Below are 21,601 nucleotides of genomic sequence, written 5' to 3'. Positions count from 1 at the left end.
ATAAAAGTAATTTTAAAAAAACATGACAGCAGGTGCGGTAGTGATACAATATCATTAGCAAATAAAAGAAATAGTCCCTAAACGAAACACATACCTTTAGCCCACGTAAACTGCTGTTGGCCGGTGCTCCTTGCCATGATGTATTGATTTATCAGGAGCACCAAGCAAGAAAGAGCCAGGAAAGAAGAGCAACACTGGAGTGAAACAATGGCAAGCAACAGGAGGGATTGCACTCTGGATTATAGCAAGTCCTCCAGACAGCGCATGCGTGCTGCCTAGGCTCGACCTAAAAAGGAAAGAAGGTGTGCTGCCTTGGTTTGCCACAGGTACATCCAGGATCCCTCCACAAGCTGTAATTGGGGCAGGCTTCTGGCGCAGTTCTTTCCAGTTAGATGTGCACACATTTATCAGCAGCCGTCTTGCTTGCGTGAACTAGGAAGGTTCAGCTCTTACGACGCGTGTGCATTCACAAGTGGCCGTCTTTTTCATTTATACAAATGTGCAAGGGAGTAGACTTTTCGTTCCTGAAAGATGTCAGAGCAGGTTCCTGGTGCTGCTTTTTCAGTTACACATGCATGCAGTCACAAGCGGCCATCTCTCTTCTGCTTATTAGGAAGGCTCAGCCAGTAATGTCAATACATTCCACGCACTGTCAAGGGAAAGACGTGCACGCTTATGTAGCGCCCATCTTCCCTACCAATCATGTGACTCTCCCTAGCTGCCATTGGCCTCCACGCGCGCATGAAGAATTCACTTTGAGAAGAGAGTGATCCCACGTGGGAAGCTCCAGTGCCCAAATTCATTTAAAATTCTGTTATCAGGTGATGACTGAAACAAAAAGATACTTTATTGAAGATACTCTGTTTATTTTCTCTTTAGAACTCTTTAGAACTCTCTGGAGACTCCACAGAGATGAATTAGATTCTATCTCAGGACTGGAGGTGAGGATTATGCATTTCTTTCTTCACTTTATTAAATCAGCAGCCTTTAAAGAACATATTACACAAAAAACAACACAGAATACATATCCCATGAACCATAGAGAAATGAGTCTCCATAGTAACCATAGTCCAATCTGGTGTATATAATTGTATGATGTCCCTTCCTGTTCCTCTTTCTTCACTGCTCGTCAGTTAAGTCTCTGTCTTTTCATAACTGTTTTAAACATACTTTTTCTCCCGACTTGTGTAGATTTAGCGATTTACTGTAAAATTGTATCTGCCTGTGATATGCTACTAGCGTTTGGTCATTAGCGCTTATTTTGCGCAGTAGGCTCATTAGCCCGAGTGTCTCGCCTGCTCGGGTCTTGTGGGGGTGTTGTTGCGCGCCGTCTTCAACCTTGTCCAGCACATTACTGCCGTGTGAGGTGGCTTTTTCTAGCGCTCCCACGGGCAGCACACACACGCTTGAGGAGAAATGCTGTGAGGCACTGCGTAGCTTTTAGGCTCTTCTCCCCAACCAACTCTTGCATCAGACACCGCTTCAGGTGGCTGAGTCCCTCCTGTGGCCGGAACGCTATAATGCCACTTAGTTGTAAATTTGCAAAAATACAGCGGGTTACACAGCAAAACTGAGCACTTGCAAGGGGGCTATTCACAGAAATTATTTAGGGCAATTGATTCATTGTGGTGCTCTCACACTCAAAAAAAAATTATTAACTCAGCCAGGGATCACAAATATTCCTCCTTTTAGGAGGCTGAGGAAGAATCCCCTCCTAACGCCTTCCTGGGGCTGTGAACCCAATACTGTCCCAAGCTATATCCAGGGCACTGGCAGTCCTTAGGGACCAGGCGGATAACTTAGCCAAATGTACTTCTAGGGTATTCAGTGACTCTCAATGTCTGGAGGCAGGACCTAGTGGTAGTGCTACGGGGAAGCAAAACGGCCTTCAAGCAGACACAAGCTTCTGGAAGGTTTTGATAGGATTAGGTAAACCTTCCGTAAGAGGGCACGCACGCTTAAACACATACCCATCTGGGAGGAAGAAGAATCCAGAGAAAATGCCCAAAATTTAGACCCAGATTGTGGGGTTCCATATAGAGTGTATTGGAGGGAGACTTTTCCGCCGATAAGGATAAGGACTCAGGTAGACCATGGCACCCGGGATCCAATTCCTGTGAGTCCCCGGACGGGGATGGCAGACACTCCGACATGTTTGACCCGTCTGTCATAAATCAAACTAGGTCAGCAGAGTGGAACCTACACCAATAAGTTGCAGAGTATGTTGCCAGCAAAATCCGCCAACCTCTGGAAAAGATGGTCAGGGCAAGACTTTGGGAAGAGTATCCAAGACCATCACTGAAAGGAAAGGTAACGGCCACCTCTGAAATTGATGATGAATTTTGCACCTTCTTTGGCAAATATATGAGACCCCAGGAATGGCATTGATCGATCCTGGAGGGCCTGCCAGGATAAACTCTTATATAGTGGGACCTATCACCCAGATCATTCAGACGGCAAACACACAAACTGTGCACTAGTGGTGGAAAGGAGGAAATCTCTCCTCATTAAGATCAACCCTAAGCAGGGGGAACTGGTCACATCCGAAGCACGGACCATAGCACAGGGTAACCAAATCGGGGAACCTTTCGTCAAGGAGCTGAATAAATTCATAACAACGTTCTCCTCCCTTGACAAGGCTTTTTCCCAGGAAGGTTTTTGCAGGGGCCGGAAGAGGCAGGGGCTACTCCTCCTGCCGACCATACAAACAGCGTCCTTCTAGAGGCTAGTCCAGGAAAAAACAACGGCTGAAATGACGGCCAACAGGGCACCTTCTACCCCAGCAGAGGCTACGGCAGAGAAAAGGGTAACCGAGCCGACAGAGGAGGCAACAACACCCCAAGACGAAACTCTGGTAAACATTACCCCTTCTTCCACTCAAGAGCTAGGGGGGAGAATCCTGCGATATGCACACAATTGAGGGAAGTTTACATCGGACCCGTGGGTCCTACAAACAGTGAGAGGGTCCCACAAAGAGTTCTATGGATCCACCCCATTCAGGGGAGATGTCCGAAACCACTGTTTTTCTCAACCAAGATCATGCACCAAAAAGATTCTGAGGTAGCAGAACTTTTGCAAAACTGTGCCATTTATAGGTCAGCACTTCACCCAAGCAGGGTTCACAGCAATCTATTTCTCGCAGAGGAAAAATACAAGGGCGTCAGGCCCATCATCAACTTGAAGGAGTTCAATGAGTGGCTAGTGTATTGCCACTTCAAGATGAAGGGTATCCATCTTCTCAGGAATATTCTTCATACAGGGAACTGGATGGTCAGGCTCAAGGATGCCTACCTGGCAGGTCCCATCTACCCTCCACAACGGAGATTCCTATAATTCGCATGGAGGTGACAAATTTACGAGTTTTGGGCTCTCCTCTTCGGCATCTCACGGCTCCTTGGTGCTTCACCAAGTTACTGCTGCCAGTGGTACTGACCCTCCACATGGGAGTAGTATGAATGATTATTTACCTGGACGACATCCTCCTCATGGACAAGTCACCAATGCAACTCCGACACAATCTGAACACAACGATTGCGCTATTTCAGGATCTTGGCTTCATCATCAAAAAGCAGAAGTCTGAACTGATACCTGCAAAACAGATCACCTTCCTGGGGTTTCTCATCGAATCGACACGGGCTTCCGTGTGCCTACCATCCACAAAGGTCTCCAAAATCCGTAAAGAACTTCGAACAGTCCTAAGGCAGGACAGAATCTCCCTGTGGCAACTGGCCCGGAGTGGGACTACTCTCGTCATCAATCCAAGCCATCTTTCCGGGCACGCTGCACTACTGGGCCTTACAGAGACTGAAGGCAACACACCTACGAAGAGGACTAACCTAATCGTAAGTATTATCCCTGACACAAGAAGCCAGGACAGAACGCCAGTGGTTGATTGGCCACACAGATGCTTGGAACTGGAGCGCGATCTTTGGGACGTCGCTGGTCATATTCATAGAATCAGAGGCTAGCTGGTTGGACTTGGGAGCCAGATGTGTTGATGGGGGGATGATGCTCAGAGGAGGAGCACAGTTACACATCAACTGCTTAGAAATCTGCTGTGGTCAAATCTCTTACCAGAGACAGAGTATCCTGTTGCATCCTGTTACAGATGGACATCTCGGCGGTCCAATACATCAATCGGCTGGGGGCACCCACTTGAAGACACTTTCAAATTTAGCGAAGGGCTTCTGCCACTACTGCCTACAGAAGCAGATTTTGGTGATGGCAGAATACCTCTCAGGAGTACAGAATGCGGTAAAGGACTGGAAGTCCAGGAACTTCTCGGACAGCAGCGATTGGCAGCTGAACCACACGATCTTCTTGGCGCTGATGGACAGACGGGGTCCTTGCAATTTGGACCTTTTTGCATCATGGCTGAATTATCAACTACCACAATATACGAGCTGGAGACCTGATCTGGGAGACATACCGGTGGATGCCTTCCTCCAGGACTGGGCGCCATTCATGATGATCCCCAGGGTAGCAGCTCAAATCAGATGTCAGTCAGCATCCCTGGATTTGGTCAAGCTGATCTGAATGTCACAGGCATGGTTCCCGATGCTGCTGCAGCTGTCCTGGGACCTACTGATAGAACTGCTGTCATTCCCTTAGGTATTTTGGGACCTACAGGTTGCTTGCACCCTCATGTTCTACAGGGACACCTCTCTCCCATGGCATGGAGGATTTCTGGGGACGCTGGAAAGTCGACCAACTTTAAGCAAATGCTGCAACCTTGGTGTTTGGAGAGACATCTGGATCCCTCAGGGGCAGAAGTTAATCACATTCTATATTTCTTGGCAGAATTGGAACAATCAGGGCTGGAATACCGTACAGTCAATTCCTTCAGGTCAGCCATATCTGACTGACATAACATTATTGATAACAAACTGGCTGGAGAACACTCTTGGGTCTCTAAACTGATAAAGGGTATCAGACTCTTTAAGCCCCTGGAGGCAAGATACTCGGGACTATGGGACGTTAATGCTGTGTTACGACTTATCCTGAGTTGGCAGGATTACCAATACTTGTCACAAAAGTCTGCAAAACTGGCCATATTACTATGCCTCATTTCATGTATGAGGGCTTTGGATATCTCCGCAAGAGTTATCACGCCAGAAGGAGTCACATTCACCATATCTACAATACTAAAACTAATACCAGGTCTGTTTCTTATGATTCATTTATGGAGCACCCTAAAATGTGCGTGGTCAGATGCGTTAAAGCGTATGAAGAAGCGACAGCAGAGATTAGACCAGCAGGTGGGAGACAACTTCTAATTGCCATGCAAAAGCCGGTCAAGGAGGTATCATCAACTTCTGTTGCCAGGTGGGTAAGGTGGATTATGGCCGAGGTCAGTGTGGATGTGCATCACTCCAAGAGAGGCGCCATGGCATCTAAGGTCATACATGTAGGTGGCAGACTTGAGGATATCATGAATGCAGATGGCTGATCATCAGAGTCAAGCTCAAGAAGTTTTACTTCAAACCCATTTTGGAGGCTGCAACTCCAGTAGTAAGTAAGCTTTGAACATGCATAATCCTCGCCTCCGGTCCGGACATAGAATTAAAAATGTCCTAGCCAACGAGAAGGAAAGTTTCAATTCTATTAAGGACAAGAAGGTCAGGATTATCCCACCTAGGGACATCATGAAATGGTTTTTCGGACCCACCCGAAAGTACTTCACTATCAGTAAGTAGGGTAATATCATATCTATTTAATTGAAAGTTCATGGCGGTGAGGTAAATGTTTCTTATATATCTATTTAATTGAAGGTTCATGGAAGTGATGTAAATATTTTCTCAAAATGTAATGAAATTGAGGTGTTAAAACCATGTTTGTGATTAAAGAATCTTATAAGGATTTGGATAACGAGTTACCTCTCTGTTGTAGGGAATAATCAGAAATTAGAATAGGAAAAGCGTACACGGTTAACTTCCTCCAGTGAAGAAGAGGAACAGGAAGGGGTGTCATATAATTATAACACCAGATTGGACTATGGAGACTCATCCCCTTATGGTTCATGGGACATGTAATCTGTGTTGTTTTTTCTTTAATATGCTCTTTAAAGGATGCTAATTTAATAAAGTGAAGAAAGAAATGCACAATCTTCGCCTCCTTGTCCTTAATAGAATTAAAACTTCCTTCTCGTTAACTTGGAAATTTTTTGATTAATCTACATTCTAAATAGTGGATTTTGACATTGACTATAGAACGGTGAGTTTTTACAGCTCTTAGCAATAGGCACATCTCCTTAGGTCTTGGGTGAGCTTGGTATTAATATACACATATCTTTGATTTATAGGCAACATTGGGAATTCATACCCCGTTTCCTTGAAAAGAATAATTTGTGTTTTAATCTGGAGATTTTTCCACCTGCGTACAGTGGAATTGGACACATAACGGTGAGTGTTTTATGTCCCACTTGGTTACATGCACAATTGCTTGTGCACTATAAAACATGTTAAAGGAAGTAATCATTATGTTTCACCCACATGGAAACACTTAATTTAGAATTCTCTCCCTCCTTGGAAGATAATTGTGGGATACTGGTGGATACCTGGCAGTGGACTCCATCCTAGGGTGGAGGAGTCCCGCTCTATAAGCATTCCAATTACAGCTTGGGGAGTCACTTTAGCGTCTTCCTTTTTTTCTTTAAATCATGTTATTGGACAACATACACCATTCTTATGTGAGACTTTTGGTCAATCATCCCCTAATGGAATTAATGATGTGATAAGGTGCATGTTGAACCAGTAGATACAAGGACAGACTAACATCTTTCTATTTTTTGTTTCATGTACATTTTTTGTATTATGTTATGTCAAGCACTTTTGCACTTCTTCACCAAGTCAAGTTGTGTTATTCATTTCTGTGTTTGTGACAGTCTCATACGAAGACATTTCTGTATAGTATCATTATATATAATTGTGAATATACGCAATAAGTAATGGTTATGTTGAGTGTTGTTTATTTCTTCACTGATTTGTGCTATAGGGTGTTAAACATTGGTCAAGTAAAGGACCATACTCCACTTATGTTGTGGATATTGTCTACTCAACTTTCCAGACCATAGATTGATCTGCATAAATTGGATGATCTATTTATACATAAACACCATTTTTATTACGCAAAGCAACTCAGATAGCCGACAGAACACATTGTAGCTTTTATCATTATAATTCACTTCAGCTCGGTCATGTTCACCTGGCAGCCCATGCATATATTAACACTGCAGTGCTGTCATGTTCACACGGCAGTCCCCACATATATTGTCACTTCAGCTCTGTCATGTTCACGTGGCAGTCCCTGCATATAATATCACTTCAGCGCTCTCATTTTCACCTGGCAGTTCCGGCGTATAATATCACTTCAGCTCTGTCATGTTCATGTGGCAGTCCCGGCATATCATATTACTTCAGCGCTGTCATGTTCATGTGGCAGTTCCTGCATATAATATAACTTCAGCGCTCTCATGTTCACGTGGCAGTCCCGGTATATCATATTACTTTAGCGCTGCCGTGTTCATGTGGCAGTTCCTGCATATAATATCACTTTAGCGCCGTCATGTTCACGTGGGAGTTCCTGCATATAATATCACTTTAGCGCCGTCATGTTCAGGTAGCAGTCCCTGTGTATAATATCACTTCAGCGCTCTCATGTTCAACTGCCAATCCCTGCATATAAAATCACCGCGGTAAAAAAACAATGGTTCGGGTGTGGCCAAAAGGTCCAATAATAAAGTGATCCTAAGGAGAGCACTTATGGTTAGAGAGTTGAAGATTAATTATTTTAAAGGAGCAAAAAAATTAATAATGTATATAGGGACATAAGTCAGTTCATGTGGAACATTTATTATCACAAGAATAGAATTCAGGTGCTCACACAATAAGTGAAAGAGGCGTGGCATGCAGAGTGATGGTGAAGTTTAAAATAACGGCATCGCATTGACAACAATAGTGTAAAACTCCTCAAGCAACTTTATAGAATAGGAAGAGTTTTGTTGTAAAGGGTCAACGGCGTTTCGATCTCAACTGTTCGAGATCATCATCAGGACATATAACGGGTGAGCAAGCTGAATTGATGCAATTATTCGTAGCGCAAGGAAGAGAAATTGAGGGCTTCAGAAAACAGCTGAGGGTAGACGAGTTCACCCAGATTAATTCGCTGAAGGTACGAGTGTGAGAATATCACGTGTGTGTAAACTTGAAAGGCAGGGTCAGCTGTATAAGTTGCGCTTAACGATTTGCTGCCCATATGTTTAGTTAAAGTCACTATTATACTCACAACAGGTAACCTAATGGAAATTGTGCTAATATGTGAATCACAAAATGCAAAAGACACACTCTAAAAGTAAGGAAATGAGCATAAGCTTTTTAAAGACCAGAACCCTCCACCACTTGGGTGACATGCTTCATCATTGGGCTCCCTCTTACACACAGTGCCCGCAAGGTGCACTGTGTGGGCTACAACTCTCCCTCTGGAGAGGAGCATGGTTTGTTTTTCACTCCAATGTTTACGGTGAATGAGGGGCAGAGTGCACAAATTATAATCAAAAGTGTATTAAAACCATCTCAGCAAAACACACAAGATGATGGACGGAATGTTGCACATTGGCAAAATATTCATCCCCAGTCACAGATCTGGGTTTAATCCATAGTTATTTTGCTCACCACGTCACCCCAGTTCAGACATGGCAATATGCAAATCAGTCTTGACCCTGTGCCTCATGGGAACAGTCCAGCCCGAACTGCCAAGCCATGTCTTCCCTGGACCGGAATCAAGCATCCTAGGACCGGTTTCGGGGTTTCACCCCTCTTCAGCCAGGATAGCTTGAATCCAGTGGCGTAGTGAACACGGGACCCACGTCTGGGAATACCCTTCCCACATAGGGCAAACAGCAAAACACACAAGATGATGGACGGAATGTTGCACATTGGCAAAATGTTGTTTTTGCATTTGTCACCCCGAGTGGGACTGGTATGCTCAGACATGAGTCCCGTGCTCTCCATGCCACTGGAATAAAGCTATCCTGGCTGAAGAGGGGTGAAACCCCGAAACCGGTCCTAGGATGCTTGTTTCCAGTCCAGGGAGGACCTGGCTTGGCAGTTCGGGCTGGACTGTTCCCATGAAATAGACGCGTTCCCCGTTCTTGTGGCCTTTACTATGAAGGAGTGATGCAGGGATATTTGGTGAGTCTGTTTATAATGGATAGCTGTAACACGCATATATCGTGCATGTTGTGTGATGTAGCCGGTTTGAGGGCACTGCGCAGAATGTTCGAGCCTTTGGAGAAAACGCATCGTGTAATACGATGATGTGGATATTATAGGACCAGTGCTTTATTTATAATTTAGACACTACGTGGTTGTGAGAGGCGCGTGTGTTTAGCTAACACGTTAGATCCATTAAGAAAGAGGAATATCAACGGGACATATAATAACCTATTCGAGATATTCTTTAGATCCAGTGTATATCTGAAAGACGCGTTGTGGTGATAGTGACAATACATTAGTTTATGTAGTCACTTGCAATAATAATTTCTTTTTTTTTTTTCCAAACATTGTCCTGATATCGGCCTTTGATGTGATTTAATTTGACCTGCAGGTACCCGCATACAGATAAAGGACCTGTACAAAGTAGAGGCAGACATTGTATCTGCTATTGGTGAGAATAATGATTTATTCATGTGGTTTTCACGTTGGCAGTGTTATTAGGCACTATTTTTCACAATACACGTGGGTAATAGTTCATATTTGGAAAGTCTTGGGAGAGGAGCTCAGCGCGTCATGCTGCTTGGGCTGTCCGCGTTTAGTGCACTAAACGGGCAGTTCCTGCATATAACGTCACTTGAGTTCCGTCATGTTCACGTGCCAGTCTCTGCATATATCACTGCAGCGCTGTCATGTTCACGTGGCAGTTCCTGTATATAAAGTCACTTGAGTGCCGTCATGTTCACATGCCAGTCCCTGCATATATCACTGCAGCGCTGCCGTGTTCACGTGGCAGTTCCTGAATATAATATCACTGCACCGCTGTCATGTTCACGTGACAGTTCATGCGTATAATGCAACTTCAGCGCTGTCATGTTCACATGGCAGGTCCTGTATATAACGTCACTTGAGTGCCGTCATGTTCATGTGCCAGTCCCTGCATATATCACTGCAGCACTGCCGTGTTCACATGGCAGTCCCAGAATATAATATCGCTGCAGAGCTGTCATGTTATAGTGGCAGTCCCTGCATATAATGTAACTTCGGCGCTCTCATGTTCACCTGGCAGTCACTGCATATAATATCATTGCAGCGCTGTAATGATCACGTAGCAGTCCCTGCATATAATGTCCTTACAGTGCGGTCATAATCACCTGGCAGTCCCTGCATATAACGTCACTTAAGCGCTGTCATGTTTATGCAGCAGTCCCTGCATGTAATCTCACTTCAGCGCTGTCATGTTCACGTGGCAGTTCCTGCATATAACGTCACTTAAGCGCTGTCATGTTTATGCAGCAGTCCCTGCATGTAATATCACTTCAGCGCTGTCATGTTCACGTGGCAGTCCCTGCATATATCACTGCAGCGCTGTCATGTTCACGTGGCAGTTCCTGTATATAAAGTCACTTGAGTGCCGTCATGTTCACAAGCCAGTCCTTGCATATATCACTGCAGCGCTGCCGTGTTCACGTGGCAGTTCCTGAATATAATATCACTGCACCGCTGTCATGTTCACGTGACAGTTCATGCGTATAACGCAACTTTAGCGCTGTCATGTTCACGTGGCAGATCCTGCATATAACATCACTTGAGTGCCGTCATGTTCACTTGCCAGTCCCTGCATATATCACTGCAGCACTGCCGTGTTCACGTGGCAGTTCCTGCATATAATATCACTGCAGTGCTCTCATATTCAACAGCCAGTTGTCTCACATGATGGGACTACTCTTATAATGATCAGCACCCTTGTTCTATTTCATTGTCTCGCGTATGTGCTTATCGCCACCACTGAGCTCACGGTCCCCCAGGGGTACACTGAACAGTTCTGAATCCACAGGCTCCTCCCCTCCAGTGCCCAAGCAGCGGCTCATCGACTGCGATATGGACATGGACTGCTTTCCCAATCATCAATGCCAAATGTGTTAACTGTGCCAAAAATCCGGTACTAATGGTATGCATAGGTATTTTTATAGCGCAATCTTTACTGGCTGGAATCCAAGCACTAGCACTAGCTGGGAGACATTAAAAGTATATACATTTGGGATTTATACGTTTGAAGTTGACAATAACATGATTTTCCATACATTTACAATTGCATTACATTTCATAGCGAAGTAGAATTATAGGCTCAGGGAGATTAGGTGATCTGCCAAAGTCATATGATTTCAGCCACCTAGAGATGGCAGCCAAGCCACTAGACAACATCTCCTACCCTGAAAGTCACAGACCTGCCAACCTTGGAAAGATTCCACAGTGTGATCCTTCCGCTGATTTACGGGAGTGGGCCTTGCAGTGCGCAGAGCAGTGTCGCAAGAGTTAAAAAGAAGAAACTTGAAATGCTGATTCTGGGAATTACCAGGTAGTTTATTAATTGCTGCATGTGCATTAACTGCTTTAAATTATAACATTATTGTAAACATCGAAGTACTTTATACACATTAGCTGCTTTGCAGTCTTTCCTTTGCTAGCCAGTACTGGTCTGGTAAATAAACTGACAGTTCTGTTCTCTGCCCAACCCCAGCCTAGGGTTTCGGGTGCAAGCTGCTGCTTTTCTATATTGGGAATGAACAATGCGAGACCTTACGTTTTAAGGACTCGTTGTGAGGCTTTACCATTATAACTGCCGAACAGAAAAAATAGATATCAGCAATTCCTTGTACAAAATGAACATGCCCAGATCCTACTTTGAGGAATGTTCCCTATTATAGGACTTAGCTGCGGACTTGGCGTTATGAAGTTACTCTCTGGATGGCTCCCAGCTACACTGTAGAACACTACTTTCTGGGTAGGCATATTGAACAGATAAAATATTAAACAGTGTCCCATCAAGTTTTAACAATGCTCTAGAGTAACTTTTAGTTTTACCAACAATGCTACACACGCTCTCAAGTTCTGCGTTTGAATGAGGTATTAAACGTACCAACTTTGCAACCTTAAAAAGCAGTTTGAATCGCTTTACATTATTTGTACAATCATACGTTGCAAGTGGTACCATAACATATACATCTGATGCTGGCACCGGCCATCTCCCTCATTCATGAGGGCCTCTGTGAATGCGGATTGTCCTATTTCCTCATCGGAAACGCTTTGATACTCTGAAAACTCATCAAAAAGCTGCAGGACCTATTCTGAAAATCTGAGAAGGCTGGAAGACCTTATTACAAAGTCCTCGACATTTGACCAAGCAGCATTAACCTGGTTTGTAATATTAACCCATTTTGCATTGACAATTAAAGGATTAGTAAGTGGAAATGTATTTTAGTATACTAAAGGCTTCACCTAAAGTACTGTTGTGCTGCCATGAAAACTTGCTCATACTCTGCTTCTGAGATGTCTCCATCACTGAGAAGTTGAAGCAGAATAGTTTTTGTAGACAACCCTAGGAAAACATCATCTGGTGACTTGTAGATGTTTTCATCATGTAAATCAATGTCCCACAGAGGAGTTGTCTTCAGGATGTCTGGCAGTATGACAAGCTATGCAAACCTCTTGTCACGATCCAGCATGGCTTTGTGTAAAATATAGATCTGTGGTTCTTGCCGCTGCAATAGAGTGTTGAACCACATGAAAATTGGTAGTGCTGAGGAATGCAACAGTAGGTGGACCTCTGTTAAAGGATCTTCATACAACATTTGAAGATGTTGAAATATTTCCTCATAGAAATTCTGACTTAGAAAGTAAGACTTTAAACTCTTATGTTTTGTTAGTGCGCTTTCATTTCAACACAGCGCACCAGCGATAGCCATCTTGTTTCTACATGCTTTAATACTTTTGCGTACCCCAAATCACAATATTCCATGAAGTCTACTAATGCACCTTTTATTTAAGAGCTTTTTTCAAACCAATAAAAAAAAAGGTCTACCTTCATATCCTTGACATTGTGCCCAGTAACATATGTATAGCTATATTTGCCATAACAAGCCGTTATATGAGCAAGGTGGCAGGGAGAGCCAGACAAAGATACTACCGACTTCTTTGCAAGACTGGGAGTCAGCGAATTTCTACAGCCAGAATGAGTAGCTGTGTTAGCAACACTCAAAGAGACACTGCTTTTAAATGGTATCTGATCATGCCTTTCAATGCAGTAAATATGGATTCCGCAGTTGCTCGATGTTCTCCAGATGTAAGGCACATATCATGAAAATGGTTGTGACAGCATGTGCTCTTTCCACGTCAAATACATTTGAAACCACAGCATTCATGTTCTCTACCTCAGTGTCATTGGAGCCATCAATTCCCATGCTAAAGGGTTCATTACGACACAAAGTTATCAACTAATTGTGGCATTCTGGGCCCATGGCACCATTCGAAGTACAGGTTTCTTTTGTCTGTGCTGATGTATACTTTTTTGCAATTGCTGAATCTGGAAAGATTGATTTGAATAAAGGGCCAATATGGTCTGCAGTAGAATGCGGTAAATTGTGCTGCACCAAACATTGTGCAACTTTTACTTCCGAAGCCCGAAGTACTTTGTTATCTATGTCACTGGCAGCCGTACTCGCACCAAATTGCAGTGTTTGCTGTGATGTCACTGCATTTACTCGCTTCCTGTGACCCTTTGTACTACAGTGCAGCTGTATGTCTCTGACTCCTTGATGTTCACATTTCATTATCTTTAAGCAAGCAAGACACTTATATGAAAATGGATCATTATTCACTCCACAGACAGGGTACTCTTTACTCCAAGCTGGTTGAAACTTTGTTTTGTACTTTGCTGCGCCATCCAACTTCCTCGACTTAATAGCCTGACCACTTCTTTCCTGGCTACTCTTTCTCTTTTTAGGTGTCCCTTTAGTAGGACACCTATTCTCACCATCAATCGAGATTTCAGAACTGGGCAAATATCCTCCTGCCGTACGCTCTGCTACCGACATTCTGTGCCGAACTGAAATAAAGTTAAAAAGATATTGGTCACACTCCGACCGAAAGTCATCCTCTCTTTAAAACATGGCAGATGCTGTAAGCAAGCACACTGTCATCAAGAAACTGTACTTATTATATAAGAGATAAAGTACCCCTACTGTACATTATTAGAATATTGCAAGTCACTGAGGCGTTTCATAACCATATAGAGGAGCGAGGCCGAACATGTATGCCAGGGGGTACATTATCCCATATAATACATAGTCACACTATCACCTTTTCAACAAACCACTTAAAACCATGGTGTGAAAGAGCGAGCATGTTTAAACATGAAGAAATAAAACGTGCCTCTAGTTCAAAATTAAACACATCAAAAACCTGTTAGATATTTGTTGCAAACAGATATTAGAAACACTTCAATATGAGTACAGTTCTACATTTTTTTTTTTGAAGGTCAGCTCACACACATCCACATCTTCCACACTCCACCGCTGCTGGTGGAGGGTCTTTTGGGGATGCCTGATCTCATGCTTCTCTGGCAGAACCAGAGTCGCCTCATTAATTTTTGTCAGATAGGGACCTGCCCACTATTCTGTGCCTCGCAAGATAGAGTAGCAAGGAGTACAGACGGGTGCACCTGCAGAGCAAAGTCAACCTCAGAAAGATTGCAACAGGAACTCTAAAAACAACAGAAACAGACCAGAGGCTGCTGGGACCAAAGTGTTCAACTGACAATTTGCTCCAAGACTTTTCACTGATGGTGGGCTGACTTACAGAACTTAAAAGTAGATATGGCCTTTTGCAGGCCTCACCTGGACAATACGTTTTTTTCTGATGCAACTCCAACAGGCACGAAGCACACTTGAGCTCCTGAACAGCAAACGTTCAATGCTATGTACAGCGGACGGCAGTGGCAATTGTAGTTTGTGTTTACTTTATCTACTGGACACCAACTCAAGAGGACACAAAGGGTGGGGGGGCATCAGCACTGGGAAACAACCTCAATACCATCATTTTTCTTAAGCAAAACATCAATGGAAGAGATGCCTCTCTGGACATCTCTGCCAAGTGCACCATATTTTCTTTGTCAATTAAAAAAGCTTTGTAGTATTCCCTAGCAATTTCAGTCACTATTTTGCTGTTTAAAATAAATTGTTTGGATGGGCTCATTAAGATCACACTGATTTTGACATCCCAAAAGGGGGAAGGAAAGACGTTGGCCCTCAGAGGCCACGGTTTCTACAGCAGCGAATGCACAAGGCTTTAAAAGAACAAGCAAATCACATTAATTGCAACATGGGTCAGGGATTTATTCCTCTGACTCGGGACGCGCTTCCGGAGTAGGTGCAATGTTTGCACCGTTATCTAAATTTAATTGCCAATTATTAGCAAACTCAATTATATTGCTTTTTGTTACAGGTCACGGCCACGTGTTTCGTGCCTGACACACTGTTTAGTATCAGTGTCTTAAAATGAACTGAGGCCGTGTGTGCAGTGCTGCAGTGCACGACACACAGTGCATGCTTCTGCGGACGCTGGCACACTTGCGGCGCTCTGAGCACTTAAGCTGTCTGGCCCGTGAATGGCCGATTGTCTTCGGCAAGGCCCTCTTCTTGGGCCCTTTCAGAGTCATGGCCGACATTCCTGGGTGTTGGCCATCAGCTTGCGCCATTCTGGAGCCCGTGACTGTGGGAAACTTGCCTTCGGATATTCAAGGGGCCTTGTTTGCCGTCTCTGAAGAGTAGAACCTGAGGGGAGCCCAGAAGCACAATTAATCAAAAGGCAGATTTCCATAGACAACAGGTGACAGTCTGCCAGCTTTTTGACTGTTTTTCTCAACAGCTACCTCTCCACCCGAATCGAGGTACATCACCACCTTCTCAACTCACGCTGGACTGCGGAGGTATCGCCACCTCAACTTTGGCATATCCAGTGTCGCTGAAGTCTTTCAGAACATGATCCAGGAGATCCAGGAGATGCTCAGCAGCTTGTCGAGAGCCATCAATGTCAGCAATGACATTCTAATATATGCCAAGTCAGTTAGGGAACATCACGTACACCTTGCCGGAGTTGGGGAAAGCCGTGACCGCAGATGTGGCGGACCCCTTGTCCGTGGCGGCTCTGCCCCCCCCCCCCCCCCCCCCGGTGAGACGGAGGGCCTGAGACGTGCGGGGTGGATGAGCAGGCCATCCCTGCCGATTGACACGGAGTTCGGGCCCGTTACTGCATGCAGCCGGTCCCCCTGCTCATGTGGGGGATCGGTGGAAGAGACGGTCGCTGACTGCCCAAAGGTATTGGGGGCGTCATCGCCTGGAGCCACCGGAGGCGGGCGTTCGTCCCGCTGCTGCCTACCTCAGCTGCTCAGGAGTGACCGGGAGGCCGTGGAAGGGGCCAGATGAAGAGGCCTGTGCGGATGCTCCGGAACAGGTGAAGAAGTGCCTGGAACGCTGGTACCGAGTCAGACAACGGACGCGGGGGCCATCCAGAATCCGAAGTGTATATAGGCAGGCAATCGGTGCAGCCCTTCCCCCCTCCCTGAAAGACTGGTGGTAGTGCGAGGGGTTGAGCAGAAGAGTACCGCAGACAGGGTAGTGATCACACCTACCTTGGGAGGCCGACCGCGTGGCTGGCACCAGGAGGCGGCTTACTAATACAGGAGGGCCTGTGTCTGACTCGCGGCCCACTGTGTGAGCGGGAGGGAGGACTGCCGCCGGGGCTGCTGGGGGCCCGCTTGCTTCATTGCTGCCACCCACTGCCCCGCAAACACCGAGACGGTGCTGCGGTGGTTACTGTGGCCCACAAGAACGGATCATAAGTGAAGCAATGGAGTGGGAGAGTTGTGCGCCTGCAGCGGCGTAGGAGCTGGCACACCATCAGCAAGAGAGCGAGGCCGACACCACGGCGAGGCCCAGCTGGAACCCCCTGAGGGAGTTGCTGAAAAAAACTGGAGAGATCGCAGGGGTGACTAGCACCCATACGTACTCGACCACAAGACGCCCGCCACCGCTTTTTTAGGCCCAACCTAAGGCTGGCAGGATCGCCTGATTGGGGCCCCATGGCACAAATATAAATATTATGAGGACAACAGGATTATTGTCGCGATTAGGGGGTGGCGAAAGCAGTGAGTGACACATTGCCCTTCAACTGTTCACTCTTTATTAGGAACGGAAAGTACCTAGCTTGACTGTTTCCTGCACCTGCAGACCCCCCAAAATCTACTATTCGCTCGCGGACCCGAAGCGAGGACTCTGGCCCACTAGAGTGAGAGGCCTAACTTGACATTACCTAGTGCCTCCCAGCCCCCCGATTGAGATACCACGCAACACCACAATATGGGCAAGGACAGGCCACAAAGAGGGGTGCAACAGACAAAATTGGACCAATACATTGCACGAGGGGGGCATCAAAACCCAGACCACCAGTGCGACCCCCCCGCGTCGGACACTGATACATTGCAGTCGGGACCCTCAGGGACTCAAATCCTTGCAGGCATAGAGGCCTCGAGCACAGCTGTACAGGCCAAAATTGACGCAATATCGATGGACATTGGGTTACTGATTGTCGACCTATGCACAGTGGCCGAGAGATCCCTGGCCACAGAATGTATCTGAGCTAGAAAAAGAAGTCTCCACCCTGAAAACAATCCTTGCAGAGTTAGCTTCAAAAACTGCCATGCTGGATCGCAGAGCTGAAGAAGCGGAAGGGAGATCGAGAAGAGGCAACCTCAGATTTGTGGGGTTCCTGAGGGCAGGACTCCGGAACTCTTCTTGGAACAATGGGTCAAGGACGCCCTTCCCACGGCTCGATTGTCGGCCATCTTCGTAGTCGAGGGGGCCCACTGGGCACTCACGCCAAATCCTCCAGCAGGCGCACGTCCCAGGACACTCATCGCCAAAGTGCTAATACGGGGTCTTTCGCCTCCTCTAACTCCGCTATTGACATTCCCGCTATTTCCCCTGACCCGGACAGGTAACCCAGGGCCAACTCCAGATCTGTTATTAAGGAAAACCTACTCCAAATAACTACTGCTCATATTGAAGTGATTTACATCTCCCCTCACATTAAATCGATGCTGCTCAATTACAGATCGGCTGTGAAACATTCTGCTGACATTTCTGCACTCATCCTAGTGCAAGATTTGGACTTATTGATTCTAACGGAAACATGGCTCAACGATGCCTACTCCCGTTCGACATTTTAGTACCGCCCAACTATGCCATTATCCAACGTGATCGGCCGGGGGAAATGGGGGGTGGGGGTGCATTGCCTGCATTCATCGCTCCACCCTAACCATAAAGCAATCTCAGAAGGCCCCGCTATCTTCCTGTGAGCTACTTATGACTGAAATTTGGAATAAGGGCAAGATTGTCTGTGTGTTTCACACAATTTACCATCCTCCGGGTGACAACTTGATCTTCATAGAACAAATCACGGAGCTCATTAGCTCATGCTCGGATCAACTATACCATATCTTCCTTGGAGACTTTAACCTCCATTGGAATGACACCAATAATCTTTTAGTCAACTCCTTTAAGACATTCCTCTCCGATCTCAACTTCTCTCAGTTCTGTAAAGGACCAACACACAACAAAGGCGCCACCCTCGACCTCATTCTTGCTAGAGACAATCTCATTCAAATGACTGACATCCTACCTTGCGACTGGTCGGATCATCATCAAATTGCCTTCCACATACTGGAAAAGACCACTAGCAGAAAGGGACAACCTCTTAAAGCGAAACAATGGTCTTGCAACTTTAGAGACGTCAACATTAATGCTCTTACTTCCATCACTATGAATAGACTTCAGCCTCCCTGTAACACGACTAACCTGGATGATCTTTCGGATCATTACATTAGCACTGTGGCTAATATCTTTGACACCATTGCGCCGAAACAACTTAAAAGGATTCCTCTCAATCAATCCAAACCTTGGTTTAATAGTTCCCTAAATGACGAACGCCGTAAACGTAGGCTTTTAGAGAGGACCTGGAGAAACGAGCCTTCCACCACCAGCCTCTATAGGCTAAGGAAAATGAGAAGCACTTACAATAAAAAAAATCCTCATTGCTAAAACTGACCATTTCAGGGCGCAGCTGAACGGCGCTAAAAACAGACCCAAGATGCTATTTGAAATCATCAAACAGCAAGCGAACCACACTTCCAGCCCAAACCTGTCTTCGTGACTCCGCTTCCTAGCAGGGAGGACTTCACAGTGCACTTCTCTGAAAAAACTAGGAAAATTGAACTGGAGCTTCAACCGGTCACTCCTATGGTGCAGACCCTAATTCTCACCACATCTCCAGAGGAGCTTGGGGTTCCCTTGGCAGTCTCCTCTTTTCTCGGTTGTTCTCCCAAAAATGACGCCTCTTGGAATTCCTTAATCCTACCAGATTGCACAGAATTTCTCCACGATATGGCAACTCTAAAACCGGCCAATCACTTCAATGATCCTCTTCCTGCTAAATTTTTCAAAGACCTCAACTTGCCCATTCTGCCTCTTTGGTCGCGGATTATTCATGAATCTCTCCTGCAGGGGAGCATCACCGATTGCCTCAAAGTTGGGCAAGTCACTCCCATCCCTAAGAAGCCCAACTCGGATTTATCTTATCCCAACAACTTCAGAACTATGACTAACAACAAGCAGCTCTGCAATCATATAGAGAAATTTCAACTACTGGACCTCTCTCAATCTGGTTTCAGAGCAGGGCACAGTACTGAAACTGCACTAACGCACATTGTGGGTGACGCCCTGAAAGCCCTGGATCAAAATGTCCCTTGTCTTCTGATCCTTCTGGACCGGTCTTCTACATTCGACACCATCAAACATGAAACCTTGATTAATCTTCTTCATCGTAGGATGGGTCTAGTGGGACCAGTCCTAAAGTGGTTTACCTCGTTCTTACATAACGCACACAAAGGATTAAACTCAACCAGTCCTTTGCTTCCAGTACCCAGTTCAGGATTGGAGTTCCGCAAGGATCCGCACTCTCGCCCATGCTCTTCAACCTTTTTATGGAAACTCTCACTGTCATTCTGAACCAATCTAACATTCACTACCACATGTAGGCGGATGACACGCAACTTTACTTGAAGGTCTCCTCTCTAGATGACATTAAAACTTTAAATGAGGCTCTTTCGCAAACAACCATCTTTTACTGAATACCCACAAAACTGAATTCCTGTTGATTGCCCCACACAATCCCTCTGCACCTACCCTGGACTGGCTAAGGCTAAAGCAAATCACAGCCCTGAACTGCACCCCTCACTTGGTTGACTGCGCTAAATCGTTAGGCATTACTTTGGACAAATACCTTAATATGCAAGCTCACATCAGTGCCACTATTAGGGGTGCCAACTTTCATCTGAACACCATCAAGAAAATCAAACCTTTCCTTCCGACTGAAGACATACAGCCTGCAGTACAATCCCTGGTGATTTCTCGTCTTGAATATGGTCTGGTGACACTTGTGGGGCTGCCTAAAGGGAGCTTGGCTCCCCCAGAGCCACTCTCAACACATCGGCCAGGCTCATCACGGCTCCAAAAAACACGATCAAATTACACCGGACCTTGTGCAGCTTAACTGGCTTTCTATTGAAGCGAGGATTAGTTTTAAAATAGCTTGCCTCACGCATAAAGCCATGCATCCCAACACTCCGGCCTATCTGGCGAACAAGCTTGTTCTTTCTGGCTCGGGTCGAAACTTAAGAAGTACTTCCACACTTCTCTTGAAACCTCCCAAATTCAAGAAGAAAACAATGTGAAAACGTGCTTACTCCAGCCTTGCACCTAGAATTTGGAACGCTCTTCCTACTGAGATTAGAGCCAATCCTTCCACTGCCTACATCAAGAAACAGGCCAAATTGATTTTCCTGAATGATCACTAACTGCACCATCGTGTTCTTTTTTAAATGTCCCCATTTTGACAGACTTGACATTTATCCCAACATATCGTTCTCCATTTATTTTATATTTGGTTAATAATTGTTATTTTACCCCAGGGCCCTCACCCTACAGTTTTGTCACCTATTTTATTATATTGTAAATATGTTGTCAAGCTCACTTTTGTTTGTTTTGCTGAATGTCATAGGAAATATTTTACAGCCTAGGAGAATTTTTTCTAGTGTGGCCCTCTACCAGGTCCCTGATCTTGATTGTGTACTCCTTGTTGCTTCAATATGTTGGCCTCTATTGTACGGATTTTATTCATGCTTTATACTTTTGTACAGCACTCTGATACCCGCAAGGGTCATGTTCGCGCTTTATAAAACTTTCTTAATAAATAAATAAATATAGGGACAGAGACTGCATACTAAGAGCGGCCCGTCAAGAAGGTGACCCCACATATGCGAACGATGTCATTCGTATCGTCCCGGATTAGACAACACAACAACAAAGGGCATCCTTCGGTGGGGTAAAGCAGAAACTCAGGGCGATGGGCCTGCAATATGTGCTACTCTATCCAACCAAACTAAAAGTGATGCACAATGATCGAGCTAATTTCATTACCACAGCTGAGGCCGCATGGGA

At 45.4% G+C, this 21,601-nt stretch overlaps 1 pseudogene across 1 annotated transcript in view; it reads right to left on the bottom strand.

The window, feature by feature from the left end:
- Nucleotides 1–21,601, bottom strand: part of LOC146800035 (uncharacterized) — a 172,096-nt pseudogene that overhangs the window by 44,261 nt on the left and 106,234 nt on the right. The gene's annotated exons all lie outside the window — the stretch shown is intronic.

The sequence above is a fragment of the Triturus cristatus genome, chromosome 8 (assembly GCF_964204655.1).
Source record: "Triturus cristatus chromosome 8, aTriCri1.1, whole genome shotgun sequence".
Taxonomy (NCBI): Eukaryota; Metazoa; Chordata; class Amphibia; order Caudata; family Salamandridae; genus Triturus; species Triturus cristatus.
Note: the sequence above shows the minus strand (reverse complement) of the source record. Positions and strands in the feature narration are given on the sequence as shown.